The sequence below is a fragment of the Nestor notabilis genome, unplaced genomic scaffold, assembly GCF_000696875.1.
Source record: "Nestor notabilis isolate BGI_N333 unplaced genomic scaffold, ASM69687v1 scaffold10038, whole genome shotgun sequence".
Lineage (NCBI taxonomy): Eukaryota > Metazoa > Chordata > Aves > Psittaciformes > Psittacidae > Nestor > Nestor notabilis.
The window spans coordinates 23,101-39,804 of record NW_009938767.1 but is presented as its reverse complement, the minus strand read 5'-3'; the positions used below and the strand labels follow the sequence as shown (position 1 = coordinate 39,804).

The window sequence follows — 16,704 nt, the reverse complement described above, 5'->3', positions numbered from 1 at the left end:
CTAGGTACAGACATTTAAAGTGGATGAAGAGGAAATCTGTTCTTTCCGTTAAATCCTAAACATAGGAATCAATCCAATCAGTTCAAGGGATACCATTAAATAATAACACAAGGAAATATTACAGAGCTTGAATGCTTCTATAAATGTTCTTCTGACTGGATGATCTAGTGGCCCACACACACATTTGGACAGGCCTTAGTGAAACTTAGCGAAACAAGGGAAAAAGACCCAAATTTAGGAGCCAAAAACATCATGGAGGAAAGGTACAAGCCAAACCACTCCACACATATAGCTGAGAGGTTTTTTATTAACAGTCAGTAATATTGAAACTCTTGTAATGATATATATCGAACACACACGCACACTTCCCTTTGGAAGCAAAGATCTGTGGAGTATTGGCCTCCCTCATCATATGCATCTGCTACTTACAAAATTAAAAGCAGACCTTTCCTTTTTTAATCTGTATGTATATCTAAACATCAGTATGGTGCAGTGGACATTATTTCAGTTGGGGTTTTTTTGTGTATGACACTAGTCTCACTATGGTGCTGTCATAACATCATCATAAAAGCTTTATTATGCCTTTATGTAAGAGGTCTAAAAATTACTAGAATTGTCCCCTCTAAAATAATGCAGGGCACTGGTAAAGCTGCATACCTTTCTCTAAATCACTTTGAATCTAGAAGATAGCGAACTAAGGTCATACAACGCAACAGGAGAGTATTAAGCAAATATTGAGGAAACCTGGGGGGATTAGGATACCTAACATCTGTCACATGAGGACAAGGATCAAGTTTGGACAGAGGATGGAGAATTTTAAAGAGCCTCTAATAGGAAGACGAAGTTGATTAATTGGGGAGGTTATTATCATAGAATCACAGAATGGTTCAGGTTGTAAAGGACCTTAAAGAATCCAATCCCCCTGCAACGGGCAGGGACACCTTCCACTAGAGCAGGGTGCTCCAAGCCCCGTCCAGCCTGGCCTTGAACACTGCCAGGAATGAGGCAGCCACAACTTCTCTGGGCAGCCTGTGCCAGCGTCTCGCTGCCCTCACAATAAAGAGCTTCTTCATTATAGTTAATTTAAATCTAGCCTCTTATTAACAGAGAAGAAACAGCAGTGGCCACCAGACTTCAACACATGCAGCTCTAAGCAAAACATAAATGAAGGTAGACAACCTGTACAGAAGCAGCGAGAGCAGCAAATAAAAAGGACTCATCTGAACACTGAAAATTATGAGTTTCTGTCTGCTCTTTTTGACAGCTGGTAAAATGCAGGCCAAGATCACATCTATCATTTCTGTTGCAGATTTGTGGGGTGTCAGTGCCTTTCTCAGTAGTGCTGTAGCATCTGCAAAGATGCAGACACACCATCTGCAGAGACCTAACCTGCATCCTGACCTGTGTGAGAGAAGTTACCCAAGAGAGCAGAGCTGCCCGCAGAGGAGCCTTGGCACCTTCTGCTCCTTCCCAGCTCCAACCCTTGCAGTCCTGACTGATGCTGTGCATTGACTCTCAACCTCCTTCAATGCACTGCTCCAATCCATAAGAAAATGGCTCGGTGTCTTGTTCTTTGCTGGATAAGCAAATTACATTGGCCTCACAGCAGGCTGGCAAACCCAAGGCCAGGGTGAGCTCAGCCCAGTCAGCTGCTGGCAGCCACTAGACTGACTCAAGCCATCTCACCTAACTGGTACACAAAGCTACAACTGCCATTAGATAGATTAGTAAACCTGTTCTTGTCCTAATCATGTGTTAACAATCCTTTTACACAGATACTGAATGCTTAGATGAAAATTTTAAATTCCATAGATACTTATGCAGTAGCTGGATAAAGGCCATGATGTGGTTCAGCATAAAGCTGTTTTAGTCCTCCATGTTCAAAACAGGCAACTTTTATAGCATTGGAAAGGCACAGGCCAATTAAAATTTCCATGTATTTTTCTTGGGCAGGATGAAGAAAACAAACTGACTTAGTGTAAAGTGAACTAGGAGTATAAACAGCACTTTGGGAGGGAAGGGGGGAATGGGAAAAAAGGGTTACAAAAATTACAAAGTACTAAGGAAAAGAGAAGCAATAATCCACTGTTAGAAATGTGAGCAGAACTCACACAGAATAGATGCTAATCTGATCCATTAACTGCTCTGCTTTCCTAGATCAGACCACGAGGTCTGGACATTTGATGCAAGAGTTACCTGAAGCCTGACGACTCCTGTTATAAGGGAAGAACAGTAGCAGGTATTTAGGCTTTTTCCACTTCTTTTGCTTTGCTTAAACACATTGTCGCAGCATGAAACAGAAGGCAGCATACTGTTCACTATACTCCTTTCAAAGGTGGGGAAGCCTGAGGCACAGTGGGATGATGTAAGTCGCCCGTAAAGTCACTGAGCAGACCAGCCACAGAGCTAAAGCTGCAGTCAGGGCCTCTCAGTCGCTGGCCCAGCACCGTGTCCCAAATCATATGGAATGAAACATTTGAAAGAGATTAAAAAGTAACTGATGTAACACCAGGTGAGACAACTCAAACCAACTCAAGGGCTTACAAACCATCGTTAAGATCTAAGAAGGCATCAGAGGACAACCAGAAAAGAACAATTCAATCCAGATATTCTGAAGGATAATGAACATGAAGCAGCAAGGAGAAAGAAGGGCAAACTTTTTGCACATGCTGTTAACTCTCAGCTTCTTGTAAAACTTTGGGAGAACCTCAGCTGTGGAGAGGACTACGGTGAATACTCTAGCTAACACTCCTGTCCGGTAGTCATCTTCAGTTCTAAGCACTTTCATTTTTACAGGAAAACGTAATACTTGGCAAAATAGAGTTACTTTAAGGAATCACAGTAAATAAGTTACAAGGAAGGCAAGATAATATGCACAGGTCACATGCGGAGGGGCAAAAGGACCAGGAAGACTGAAACTAAATTCAGTCTGAAATGATGGGGAACAGACCAAGCATCAGTACAGCTCAGGCTTTCGTACTTTGTGAAGCATTATCCCAGTTCATTTCCACAAGTCCACGGCAGAGGTGTACAAAGCAAGTACAGTGAAAACTTTGAAGTCAGCTACTATCTGGTGAGTCTTTGGCAGTTTCTCGTGGGAGAATATTGAAGATTTCTCAGAAAATCTTCTTCTTAAACTCTGATTTTCTTAAGGAACTACCAAAATTCAGGAAAAGCTGCCTCACTAATACAATGTTTATGTAGGGAAGTTTGGAACTATATGATCTTTATGGTCCCTTCCAACCCAAACCATTCTATGATTGTGTTCCACGTTACTCCACACAGAACCTCATACATCCCTGACATTATACAAAGGTCCTTACAAAGAAAATAATACATTAGAAATCTGACATAAACCCAGAAGTTTTTCACTAGGCTCATGGACCAGCATTTTTGTGGAAGCAAAGAAATGTGACACCAAAAGCTCCTAAGAGAAAATTAGCTCAAGCTTGAAGGGCAATAGCACAGATGCAGATGCTGGATGCCTGCTTCTCTGCTTGCACCCAGCAGACTAAGCTTGGTTGCTCAGCCTCTAATGGACATGTTGCAGCTGAAGGTGGTTTATGGATTTGTGTTCAGACTCCTGTCTGCCCCTGCTGCTCACATATGCAATATTAAGATAGAGAAGGAAGCATTATAAAAAGCCAATTCTTCTGTACCACTGGGCTGTCTTCTGGAATTAAAATTAAATAAATAAATAAGCACTGTAAATGATGGCTGCTTCATGAAGGCAAAATTAGGGACGGTCTAGGTGAGGTATGGTCAAGAAGATCAGCATTAGCGGCTCACGTCTAGTCCATCATACAGTCAGGGGAGAAGAGTATGGAGGGGGAGCTCCTTAACTGGGCTTAATTTCTAAACACAGATTTATTTTTCCTGTCCCTAAAGACACAAAAATTAACCTCTTCAAACCTGCCTTCCCAAGAAAACACCATGGCTGACTGCTTTTTGCAAGACTCAGAACAGCATACTTTAGAATTCTGCAGACTTCCTAAAATTTGCAGCACTAAGAAATGCCCTCAGTGAAGGCATCCATATATGGATTTGGATAATTCATCACCTCTCACGAAAATAAAGATAGCCCACAAAGTTGCCCGTCTTGTTCAGACTCTGACAAACTCTAAACCACACTGTCTCACCCTTTAACCCGCTGTGCTCACAGAGATGGACAGACTAAGTACTCAGAGCTGTTAACACCAAAATGGCTAGAACATGAAACCAACCTCAAATTTAGGGACCTAAGCAGTAAGTAACACAAATCTTTAGAAACTCAAACTATTCAGTATGCTGATAATATAGCCTGAAATCCAGAATAATGAACATTTATGTATGTACAGACCCACAAATCCTCTTGCAAGCCTATCAGTACAGCATTCAGAGGGCCTGCATTCATCACTGCTTCTACCTTTAGGGCCATTCACTACCAACTGGAGCTCATTTATCTTCATTGCATTCAGGTCCTCAAGCTGTCTGCAATTCTGTGGCACTAGCAACTGTCCTAGATTCCAAGTCCTCTGCCAGATGTCAGCAAAGAGCAGTCCCATCCCACACAGATCTGATGTATGCTATCTTTTTTCCTCAACCACACACCTGTCAGTAGATCTATCAGCAAGTGCAGTAATGGATTTCTGTATGCTTTAGCAATTGCCTGTGAAAATGCTCATCCCTTAAGCATAAATACAGATTGTTCTGTGAATCGAGCCAGCCTAAAAATATTTTTTTAAACCCACAAAATCACTTTTGATGACTGTCAACGGTATTAAACAAGACAACAAACATATTCATTCCCTGTGTGCTGTTTTCTGGACAGCCTTGCATCAGAAACTTATTGCAGGTAAGGAACATATCTTTTTCTTCCCTGCATCTCACACAAGCAAGCAAAGCCATCCTATATATGTAAGTGAACAATTAAGTGAAGCCTTCATGTGCTCACCTTCCCAAAGGAACCCCTCAGAAACCTCTTCATACAAGTTACTCTTGGCACTGGTTGTGACCATTTCCCAATCTCTAGGGACTTGACTACTTATTCTTCGCTGCCTCTTCATGGTACCCCTGTACCATGATCAACGCTACTTACTTGAATCAGGAATGCTAAAATCCTGTTCAAACCAATACGGTCAATCTTTAAGTTTCTTCTTCAAGCTTTTTATCAGCCAACTTGAAGGCACTGTACAAACAGGTAATTCTGGCTACTCCTGGAAGGAAAATCAGTATCTCATCTGCTAAGCCAAGGGGATGATTAGTTCCAATTACTCCGCTAATGACTCTCCCTTAAGAACTGTGTTTTCCCTTCAGACTCCCTTGCAGTCTGAGCAAAACGGGGAGCTCCTGCAGCTATGAATCCCTTAATAGCCCAGAAGGAGATATTTCTACACAAATGCTTTGTTATTAGACACATGAGAAGTTGAATTAAATATTGCCCAGTTGACTTGCATTTATTGTATCGCCATTCAACTACCATGTATGTGTTTATAGTTTACTTGTACACGAAGTTTAACACAATGTTTTAATTTGAAAATACTTTCCTGCCACTTTCACAATTGAACAGACCACATCTTTTCTACAGAATTTCTGCTTTACCTTGGGGTGGAGGGTGGATATTTCTTCTTTTCTGTGAAACTCACAATCTGCTTTCTGAGATGTTTTTCAACCTGTTGTCAAACTGCCTGCATAAGAAATGATGCTTAGGAAGAAGTCGTAAGCTAGTAGTATCATATACTTATATTCGATTTCATTGACACCCCTGCCATTTTGCATAATCTGTTTGTGCCAGTTCTGTTAGTAAGACCTATGAAAAAGTAAAACTCCACATGGTTGCACAAGTGAAAAAAATGCATTTAAAAGAAAAAATTCACAGGGGGAAAAAAAAAAAACCATAGCAGTGAGTGCATGAAATACATGTTGAAGTCACCCAGCTAGTCCTTTACTGATGATACAATGTGTTGCAGAAGTGACAAAGTACATGTTATAATTTTACGAATACCTAAAGCACTTCAAAGTTGAGATATAAAAGCATCATCCTCAGGGCAAAAAGCTATTTCACATTATGGACAGCAAGACTGGAAGCTTTATTGCCACACAGTAAATGCTAGGAACATATAAAAAGTGTTTAGGAAAACCTCTCTCTTGTGTTTCCAGCCAGCACAAAATTTCTTGATCAAACAGGTCATCACCTGAGCCCACAGTCTGCCACTGGAAAACACAAGCAAGCGAGTAAGAACTTAAAGCAGTTTAGTGGTTCAATAGCAGTACAAATCACTCCTGAAGCCATTAAAAGCACTTTCCAAAACCCTTTCATGCCATCCCTCTGCATAAATAAAGCTGTTGCACCAGCTGGAGTGCTCTGGGCTCATTCACCCATACAACACCTCATGTGAAAGCCAAGCTGAATGTGCTTATAGTAGAAGAAAGTAATCTGATTTACTTCCAGATTTAACAGAATTCTGAATGGGATCCAGCAACTCATACCCAGCCTCAAGCATAATGCAGACATTTTCCATGAAATAAAAACACATCAGAAGAATAAATAACACACTACATTATTGGGGGAAAATCTGATAGAGTCCTGGTTTTGAAAAATAAAACAGCTCAGGGGAAACACTATTTCTCTGAACCAAGTATGAGTACATACGACAGGTATTCACACTACCTAAATGCAAGATGGCACCTCATGAGAGCTCTTAAGCACCAGAGACTAATTGAGGTGTTCAATGGCCTTTTGGAGGAGCTTCTCCACTCCTTGAGCATGCACGCCCTTAGCAGAAGGCCAAAATGCAGCAGTCAGCATGCCAAGACCCTGTTCTCTCTTTTGAGAGAGATCAGTTATGATTATTGCATTATGGTATGTTGCACAAGTTCAGAACAGAAGCCAGTGAGCTTGCCAACACACACACTGTGCTGCATGGAAGGAGTGACCAGTGGCTTTAAACCACAGAGGACAATGACAGCATTATGCAGCTGGGGAAGATGCCTACCTAAACATGTTAAAGTGAAGCCATAATGGCCTTGACTAGTTTCCTTTTGCCCAAAGCTTGTGATCATCCTGCCACAAAATTATTACATAGGTCTTCCACCAGGAAAAACATATTTATGGTCACAGTTGCATGCTCAGTATACAACCTATTATAAAAACAGAAGAAAAACTTGCAGGCTTTAAATATTTAAACATCTGTTCCCAAAAAAACCCCACGATTTCTTTCCAAGTTTGTAAAACTGCTTGATATAACTGAATATACAATGGTTTCTATTTTTTTTTTTGTTAAGTCTTTCAACAGAAGCCTTTATTACACTTGACCAAGGAAACACCACACTTGGTAATGACACAGTTCCCAGTCAGAAACACTCACACCATCAAGAAATAAAAATGCTTCATCTACTGCTGTTCAGAAAACAGCTTAATAGATTCACTGTTCAACATCGTTGTCGGTGACATGGACAGAGGGATTGAATGCACCCTCAGCAAGTTTGCCAACAACACCAAGCTGCGTGATGTTCTTGACAGGCTGGAGGGAAGGGATGCCATCCAGAGGGATCTTGACACGCCTGTGAGGGGGGCCGATGCCAACCTTGTGAAGTTCAACAAGGCCAAGTGCAAGGTCCTGCACCTGGGTTGGCACAACCCCAGGCACAGCTACAGGCTGGGCGGAGAAGAGATTCAGAGCAGCCCTGCAGAGAAGGACTTGGGGGTGGTGGTTGATAACATAAGCCAGCAGTGTGTGTTTGCAGCCCTACAAGGGCACGTAGCATAGCACAAGGGGGAATGGCTTTAAACTGACAGAGGGGAGGTTTAGATTAGACATGAGGTAGAAATTCCTCACTGTGAGGGTGGTGAGGCCCTGGCACAGGCTGCCCAGAGAAGCTGTGGCTGCCCCATCCCTGGCAGTGTTCAAGGACAGGTTGGACACAGGGGCTTGGAGCAACCTGGTCTAGTGGAAGGTGTCCCTGCCCGTGGGTTTCTGCCAGGGGGGTTGGAACTAGATGATCTTTACAGTCCCTTCCAACCCAAACCATTCTATAAGTTGCATCCTGGTGGACATACAATAGGTCATGAGGCATGACTGTGTAGTATCCAGATTCAAGTATCCTACACTGTTTTAAAATAATGTCTTTATTCTTCAAAAATTATTTTAAAAATCACAGCAAAACTTCCAAATTTGCTTAGGTTTCTACCTCATTTCTCCTGGTGCGAATACTTGAACCAGTAAAAGATCCATGGAGAAACTCTACCTGTGCTGAACAGCAGAGTCTAAACAGTGTCTGTCCCTGTTTGTCTGATGTCAGCTGTCCTGATTCTCCGAGATACAGTACTTTTCTGTCTTTAGATAATTGCTAACACTGCCTTTATTCTGTGAACAGCTATCAGAGATACTATGAGGCAGAGATACGGATATACTGCTGCCACAAGTAAGTCCTCATTTTATGTCTGGCTAAATATTATATATGCTGTATGAAGACAGACTGGGCTCGGTTTTCATATAAGAGAGATTTAGATTGAAAAAGCTCTGCTAGCTGATGTTGTATCTGCAAAATAAGCTGCTTTTTCCACCGTAACTTACTTCACAATGAAAACTGGTATAAGTTACTCCAAAGCATAGCAGTGGTAGTGCAAGCTTTAGAAGCAGTGCCTAGAGAAGAGCTTGCCTGCTCAACCACCCCATTGTCCCTTTATCAACGAACTTGTTTCAGTGCAGATTACATCCCTGCAGCTTCTGTTACATTTCAAAACTGATTACTCACCTGCTTGGAAGTGTGAAAAAGCATTATCTGTGGAATCTGTACTTTTTACTACTAAAGGGGACAGTGGAAAACATCAGTTCTCTTGTTCTGTTCACTTCCTTGCAGTGGTTGCAAGGAGAGAAAGCAGAAATACTGTCAAAGCGCCCGACTGGTCTGCGCTGACCTCCTCAAAATACCATCGGAAGTAACACTCAAAACAGCCTTTACAATCCAAGCAGGATGTGAGGCTGAAGACTCAGATCCATTTGTAAAACTAAGATATCAAGACACAAAAGTTGTCTGCGAAAAATCAAGCAGAAAGAAGGAGCTAGTAAATAATACATTTCAAATCATTCAAAGTGATCACTGAAAGGTTTTTGTGAGTCCTTTCCCTAAATACAAGTCTCCCAGTAAAGCAGCACGGCAGAGCGCACTGCTGTGCCAAGTAAACAGGGAGAATGGGTATTGGATTGCTCTTCCTTCCCTCTGAGAACATCCTATACTCCTCATATTCCTTTCTTGGCTCCTGAGTCTCAAGTAACTTTAGAATATGCTGAACACGGAAAGCAGCTTTTATACTCATATGCAGTAGTAGTACACAGCATATCCATGGCAGGCAATGACCTCTGAAGACCAAAAAACTAGTATTACCCAGGAGCTTTTCCTTGCTGAGCATGCTTGAACGTTTCCAAATGGCAACCAAACATCTCCCCACAGAGTGGGCAAACACAGGCCAGCCTGGGAAAAGAGGAGCCCAAGATGCCTTTCATTTCCCTGGCTGCCCACACTGGAGCGGTTCCAGGCCCTGGAGAAGAGGGAGCCCATCTTTCCTGCGCTGGCATGGCAGGGCAGCAAGGAAGCGGAAGGCGTGCATCTGGAGCACAGCAGGGATGAGCGCCAGACTCGAGGGAGGCAAAGGAGCTGACTGGAACAAGTGCCCGAAACAGGAGGGGGAGAGAGTGAATTGGGCAGGGAAGTGAGCCAGGGATCCTGAGGCAGTGCACAAAACAAGGCAGGAAAAGGCAAAAAGGCAACTGCATGCGAGAGAGAAATGGGACAGGGATGCTAATGGGGGGCTGGGACAGGCAAGGGGTCTAGTCTCTGACAAGAGGTCTGGAAGGGAGGAAAAGCCGCAAGTGAAAGGTAGGAGAATAATAAGCCAAGAACTGGAGACAGGCTCCAGAAAGTGCAGAAGGATTGTCAGGAAGAGCAAGACAAATGAGACAGAAGAAAAAAGCGCTCTCTGACAGAGGACTAAGTCCACTTTCTTCCAGAGGTAGGACCTAAAGTCAACAGTCATGTCCTACCTGTATGCAACAACTCAGGGGCTTCTCCCACTCTCACCGTGCAGAACCACACAGAGAAGCACGATGGTTTGCTGCCGTTCACATCTCTCACCCCAGTACCAGAAATCTCCAGCGAGGGACGTAAAATTTACAGTGGCTTTGGCAGCTTTCACTCTCAAAGAGAGTGGATTCTCATTTTCTTCTTTAAATAAAAGGGAAAACTGCACACCTTATAGGAAGAGTTAAGAATCAGAAATTGTTTCTGTTCAAGCATGCCATCAAACCACAAGTTACCATTTCCTGCACATCATAACCTTCACCCATTTCCCTCCTTGGCCCTACCAAAGACCACTCTTGGTCTTGCACTGCACAGAAGGAGCACAGTGAGTTACAGAGAATGCACTCAAGATTTATATTTTCTACTCTGTTCTATCCTTAAGGCTTATTAACTACTTGTACTCTGTTGTTAAGACAGAATTAACAACTACCTTTCTGTATAGCAGGCTTATACATTCTCTCAAAAAGTACTTAGTCTGACTTCACAACACCCTTGTGAGAGGAGGAGGCATCACATTATCCTGACTTCCTATACATGGAATTACAGACAGAAACCCCAGGTCTTCAAGACACGTAGATACTGACTCCGCTGGGAATTTGAAGTCTAAATACCTTTATTGATCTAGGTCATACAGACTGAAGTCCAAAGCAAACCCACTGAATCTGTATTCCCAGAATGAGACTCCGAGGGCTAAATTATTCTTCAAGTATTTCACATCCAGCAGCTTTCCTTACACATGATTACAGATCCTTTTACTAGAGGCTGCACCCAGGAGCATGAGGCTTTCTGAATATTGGCTCATGGATCTCACGTTTATCAAGAATTTAACCATTTTCTGGGTGTTTAAGTCACTTTCTAACAATAAAGAGAACTCCCGTCAAGAATTGAATTCAGTTCCTTGGGAGCAGGAGGCCATCAGCTCTCTTCAGCCACCCTCCTCTTTCAACATTTGCAAAAGGCAAGGAATAACACCTTTCTCGCAGAGAGTATAATACACAACAGTGTGTTGCTGTAGGAGGACAATTATCACACCAAACAAGCAATATGGAGATTAAGATACCGGAAAAATGCATCTAAATAATTAAAGATAGTGTCCTAAGTCACAAAGAGGGAGAATTACACCTTTTCACTATGGGCTTTCTGCTGTGACATTGATCATGTTCTTTAAATAGCATCTAATCTGTAATGATATTTGAAGAATTAAGACGCATTGACTTCTTCAGTGAACTTTAAAGAAAGCAAATGACATGACTGGCACTACCTTGAGAGTCCAGAAAACAGTATCCTTAATTTTCATAACTCCTGAATATGAATACTTCAATTCCTACAAGGTCTGCAAGTGAAGCATCTGCCTTCAAATAACACCTCGTTATCCAGACAGAACAAACAGCATCTCATTTGATGCTTTTGGCATTGCTTCCACCTCGCCTCCAACTTCTCTACTCCTGTAGATGCGCAGAGGAACCCAAGAGCTCCTCCAAATATACAACCCCCTATCTTTGCTTCTATCCATCCACCACCCCCAGATACACACACACCCCCATCCCCCAGTCTCTGCATCTGTTGATGGAGGAGGTGAGCACTCATTCAAAGTTCTGGGCATATTTCAAGAGCATTCCCATGTGGGGCATGCTGGTGCACAGAGCAACTAAGTGGCTGGAAGGGTTGGAGGGAACAAGAATGGATGTAAAATGACAGCATCTTGAAACACAAGCATTGGATAGATGAGATGGTCAACTACTGTGTGTTGATGTAAAAATCAACCTGCATAATGTTATGCAAATTCATGCATAGAATATTTCCAGGGGTTTAAATCATTACACCAGAAAGAAAGTCCACCTAAAGAAACATCTGCCAGGTACGGAAGGAAAAAAAATGAAAATTAAAAGAAAAATGCTGATCCCCTTTAGCATCAGACAGGATTATATTATCAAAGGGTCACTAACATGGCCAGGCTCTGCAATCTGGGCTGGCCTGCATGAAGCAGACTATACTTCTCCTGAGGGAGAACACAACAGAACGCAGATGGCAGTCATCCTGTCATCCCTGGGGACCCCTAGGAACTCCTTCAGCTTCCGTTTGGATTGGGAAATTGAAAAATCACCAACTGTGAGAACACTGCGCTGCTACTCTTTACAGCCAGGAAGCCCTGCATTTTGTGGAAATTCCAGCGTCTGTCCTTGAAAAGGATGGCAAACTCGCCTCTGCTCCAAAAGGAAGAGAATGGTTCTTCAGAACCACAACAAAACAGCCAGGCCAACCCACCCATGCCCCTGGCTTGAATACTCTGCCTTATACTAGTGGATGAAGAGGCCATGGCAGGTCCCAGCCTCTGAGGAAGGCTGAAAAGGCACATTTCCCTCACTTGTACTCAGGGGCTGCTCTTCTCCTGCTCAAAACCAGGCATATAAATACTACAGAATATCACACACAAGGAGGAGCAGGAAAGCGTAGGCACATGTTGCAGCAACTGAATGCAATGCAGCACTCAAGCAACAGAAAAGACTTCATAAGTCAAAAATTCAACTACCAAGCTGTATCTGACACTTCTACCCCTACATATACAAACGCTCCTGGATAAGGTTTAATCTCTCCTGAATAACAGTCCTGCCTTAAGCTGTCCTATCCACAGTCCTATCTATCCATCCTATACCACCTTCTTCCTAAATATGCAAATTTCATCCATATGGCATATGGGAAAAGAAGCCATAACGCTGATCAGTGCAGAAATATGGGAAAATTAGAAAGTATTTACAACCAGCAAACAAGCCAAAAAAGTGAAGGAAATAGCAATACTCTGCAGCCATTCACCAACATACCTGCACCCTGACATCACATCAGCCCCTCTCCATTTACTCCCCATACAGTAAGATTAGGGCAACCTGTCCACAAAAGCAGCAGCAGGAAGAAAGAAAAGGCCAGGTACCAAGAGCAGCACATACAAATCAAGAACCTTACCACAGCTTCTCTGGGGCAGAGCCTTGGTCATGAAAAATGGACCTCGTTTGCCATACAAGCTGCTAGGAGACCACATGGATTTGCCCCCCTCCCCCATTCCAATTCAACCCAGAATGCTTTCCCTTTGCTCTAGAACCTGTCGCTAAAAGATACAGGGTGATAAGTCAGCTTGTAGGGCTATTTACTTGCTTTCCAACATAAATAGGCACAGGGTGAGCCTCAGGAGTTGAATGCTGAATACAGGCCCTGTAACACAGTATCTCCCCCCTTTTTTAGCTTTTGGCCCATCAACTCAACAGGAAGCAATGCAGGAAATCCAAGGCATTGGTGTGATTCCAATCCATGCCCTTCCTGTCTGGGGAGAGAGATTTAAAAGCATCCGGAACTCCTGCTAACAGAAACAGTCAACACCTCTGTGGAAGGCAAGGAGGGGGGGAAATTCAACTACCCAACCCAAAGCTAAACATAGTTTAGCAGGTACACATCAGAAGAGACGATATGAACTGTCAAGCAGCGTTCCACCTCCATTTTTCTGACATACACAGGCAAACAACACTGCAAATGGGAGGTTGGGAAGCCATGTCCAAGCAAGCTTTAAGCCAGCCAGCCAAGGCTGTGTGTGTAGCTGCCATGCCGTCTCAAGTGAGGATACTGAGAAGAGGAAGTAGCAGTCAGCCATGGCCTCCCCCTTAGCTCCTTGCTGTTGCAGCCCAGGTGCTGTCATACGCAAAGCAGTAGTTTAAAACTCATCCTGCTAGTTAAAACCACAATCCTTAACCTGTTTGCAACATCCCAGTTGTGGGGTTGCAGGACACACAGTAAAGCAGTCAGTCTGACTCTGGAAGAAAAGCCTGTCCAGGCGGCAGCACAGGCTACTAAAGGCACATCATCATGTACTCTGTACATTTCCCCTGCAAAGCGTAAGGCATTGTCAAGGTTTTTATTTTGAAAGGCATCCCCAGGATGTTCCCAGCTTGGACTATTGCACCAGTTTGTAATAAGCTACAGTCGAGCAGAACAGCACTACTCAGGTTGAAGAGACAGGAGCAGGAGGTAATAGCACTGGCACACAACCAGGGAAGTCACTCCCCAATGCATTAGATACTACGATGAACTTTCCTCTTTCAAACAAAACATCAAACAAATTTGCTTGACCTGTCAGTCAGTAAATCCACAACAACAAAACCATACAAACAGAAAAGGAAATTCCAATTAGTTAGAGAGCTGGGGGAGGGAGAGAAGGGAAGAGAATATTCTTTCCTGTATCTATTTTTAGGCTACGTAAGGCTGTCTGAAACCATGGCAATGAACCTGCTATAAATCCCCTCACCAGCTCGATGTTTTGTTTCCTTATAGACAAGGATAAATGAGCACGTACTGTGGATTAAATGGTCTAAACCAGAAACGAATCAACTAGCAGGCTACTGGAAATGCATTTGTCAGTTATGAAAACTACTGGTTGAGAGAGGCAGGAGCAGCTGATCAGAGACCCACCTTTCAACAACCTCATACCCAGTAAGAAACCATATATAGCCCTAATCATAAAATCACAGAATGGTTTGGGTTGTAAAGGACCTTAAAGATCACCTAGTTCCAACCCCCCTGCTACGGGCAGGGACACCTTCCACTAGACCAGGTTGCTCCAAGCCCCGTCCCACCTGCACCTGAACACTGCCAGGGATGGGGCAGCCACAGCTTCTCTGGGCAACCTGTGCCAGGGCCTCACCACCCTCACAGTGAGGAATTTCTTCCTTAATGTCTAACCTAAATCTACCGTTCCTGCTTAAAGTCATTCCCCTTGTCCTATCACTACTTGTTCTTACAGAAAGAATCCCTCTCCAGCTTTCTTGCAGGCCCCCTTACAAATGAATTATTAGCCGTTGCTAATAAACAGCATTGAAGTGGGATCGGTCTCCAGACTGCATCTTACCACCACCACCATCTGCTTCTGGGTGTATTCTGACATCAACAGTTGCACCCCCAGTGCCCAGAATCATTCTTCAGTCTGGGCCCCCTTTCCCCCCCGTCAGCAGAGCTGTTTGCCAGGTTGCTCTCTAAGACAGGCTGACTCTGGGGTCCAGGCTCAAAGGAACAGGTACCAGGCACCTAAAGGCTGTGATCACTTACCCAGTTGCTTTGTCTAAGCGCACACAAAGTTTGCAAGGAGTTTGTGAGCCTTCCCACACCAAGGGAGAATCTGAAAAAGAATGGTGGGCTTGTGCTTACTGAAGCACAAACATTATTGCATTAAAGAAACAAACCCATAAATGTCTGATCAAGGTTTGATACGTGCTATACAGCTACATTCATGTAATTACCATCAAAGAAAGAAAAGATGTCAGGGTCCACAACTCCTTCCTAGGACTGCAAGTAAAAATCTGGGTTTGTATTCCGATTGGTTTAAAAGGGGAAAATACCTCCTTCACATTTATCCTACCCTATGGCTTAAATATATTATATTCACCTAATTTTTTCTAGTACTCCTTATTAAAAATAAGATAAGAGAGAGAAGGGAACCAGATTATTGTTTATTTGATTTTATGTATAATCCCTTGACTTGGGGGGAACAAAAAAAGAAACTGAGGGAAAAACTACTTTAACTCTTTTTCATTTAAATGAAACTAAAATCTACCTACAACTGAAAATTCAGAGGTTTCAATGTAAGCATCAACAATTTTAAAGAAATATTTCAGAGCTAGTAACTTAACATTAACACCTTTACATTTGCTGCTGAAATAACTCATTCTATATCCTCACACGCTTGGAGGCATCAAATTCATCCTGGTTTTTAATCCTCTGCCATGCACAGTAGATTGGCTGCCAGTCTGTGCTGCTTTGGAGGACTGAAACATCCTACAAAGCTCAGCTTTGCCTTCACGACAGCTTTGCTTGGTATGTGGGGGAGGAAGACAGAAAACATACCTATCTCAAGACAGTTAATTAGATACCCAGCTCTTTAGAGACTGACATGCCAATTATATTTTGATTCTACAGGCTACAAAGTTTGTTTACACTTGCACGTATCAGGAAGAAGGGGCGGGAGGAACATCTGTAAGTCTGTAAAACTGTTACTCAGCAACATTAAAGGAAAAAAACACCAAACGTGAAGGTGGGAATGCTGAAAGCATTAGGAAAAGGCATGATTTCTTCTCTGCACGGACCACAGAAGACAGGTAGTCTCTTTTGCTGTGTGGTTACAGCTCACACATCACCCAGGCAGTATCAGCTTCCCGGCATTGCTAAGCAACACCATGCCACACTACCTCAAATTGATTCAAGGGAGGGAAGTTGATTCAGAAGCCATTGAAAAAGGCAGAAACTAGATAAAAATGGTTGCACAAACCTCACACACACAAGCCAGGATCTGGCTCAGTCAGAGCAAAAAGCAATTAAGGAAAATCGTGGGATGGGCTCATACACACACACAAAACCAAACACGCAAACTGAAGCAGAATAAAACCCAGCCACATAAAGACAGAAAAAAGGGGAAGAAAAAATGGAAGAAAACAGTACTGCAGTCTCACATCAGGTATTGTGAGACCAGAACAATGAATTGCATCTTCCTTTCCAGGGAGTAAAAACCAGGAAAACAGCCAGAAAGTCATTAGAGACATGGGAGCATAAGTCTGGTCCACATCAAAAACAGAACTTGCACACAACTGAGGACCTTTGTTACAAATATTGAAG

At 43.0% G+C, this 16,704-nt stretch overlaps 1 protein-coding gene across 1 annotated transcript in view; it reads right to left on the bottom strand.

Moving 5' to 3' along the window:
• The window catches only part of LOC104409594 (FERM, RhoGEF and pleckstrin domain-containing protein 1-like), a gene marked incomplete at its 3' end in the record, with an annotated part of 125,804 nt that overhangs the window by 102,515 nt on the left and 6,585 nt on the right, over positions 1-16,704 (bottom strand). Inside the window, exon 3 of the mRNA XM_010019507.1 lies at positions 14,616-14,619. The remainder of the gene's footprint in view (positions 1-14,615; positions 14,620-16,704) is intronic.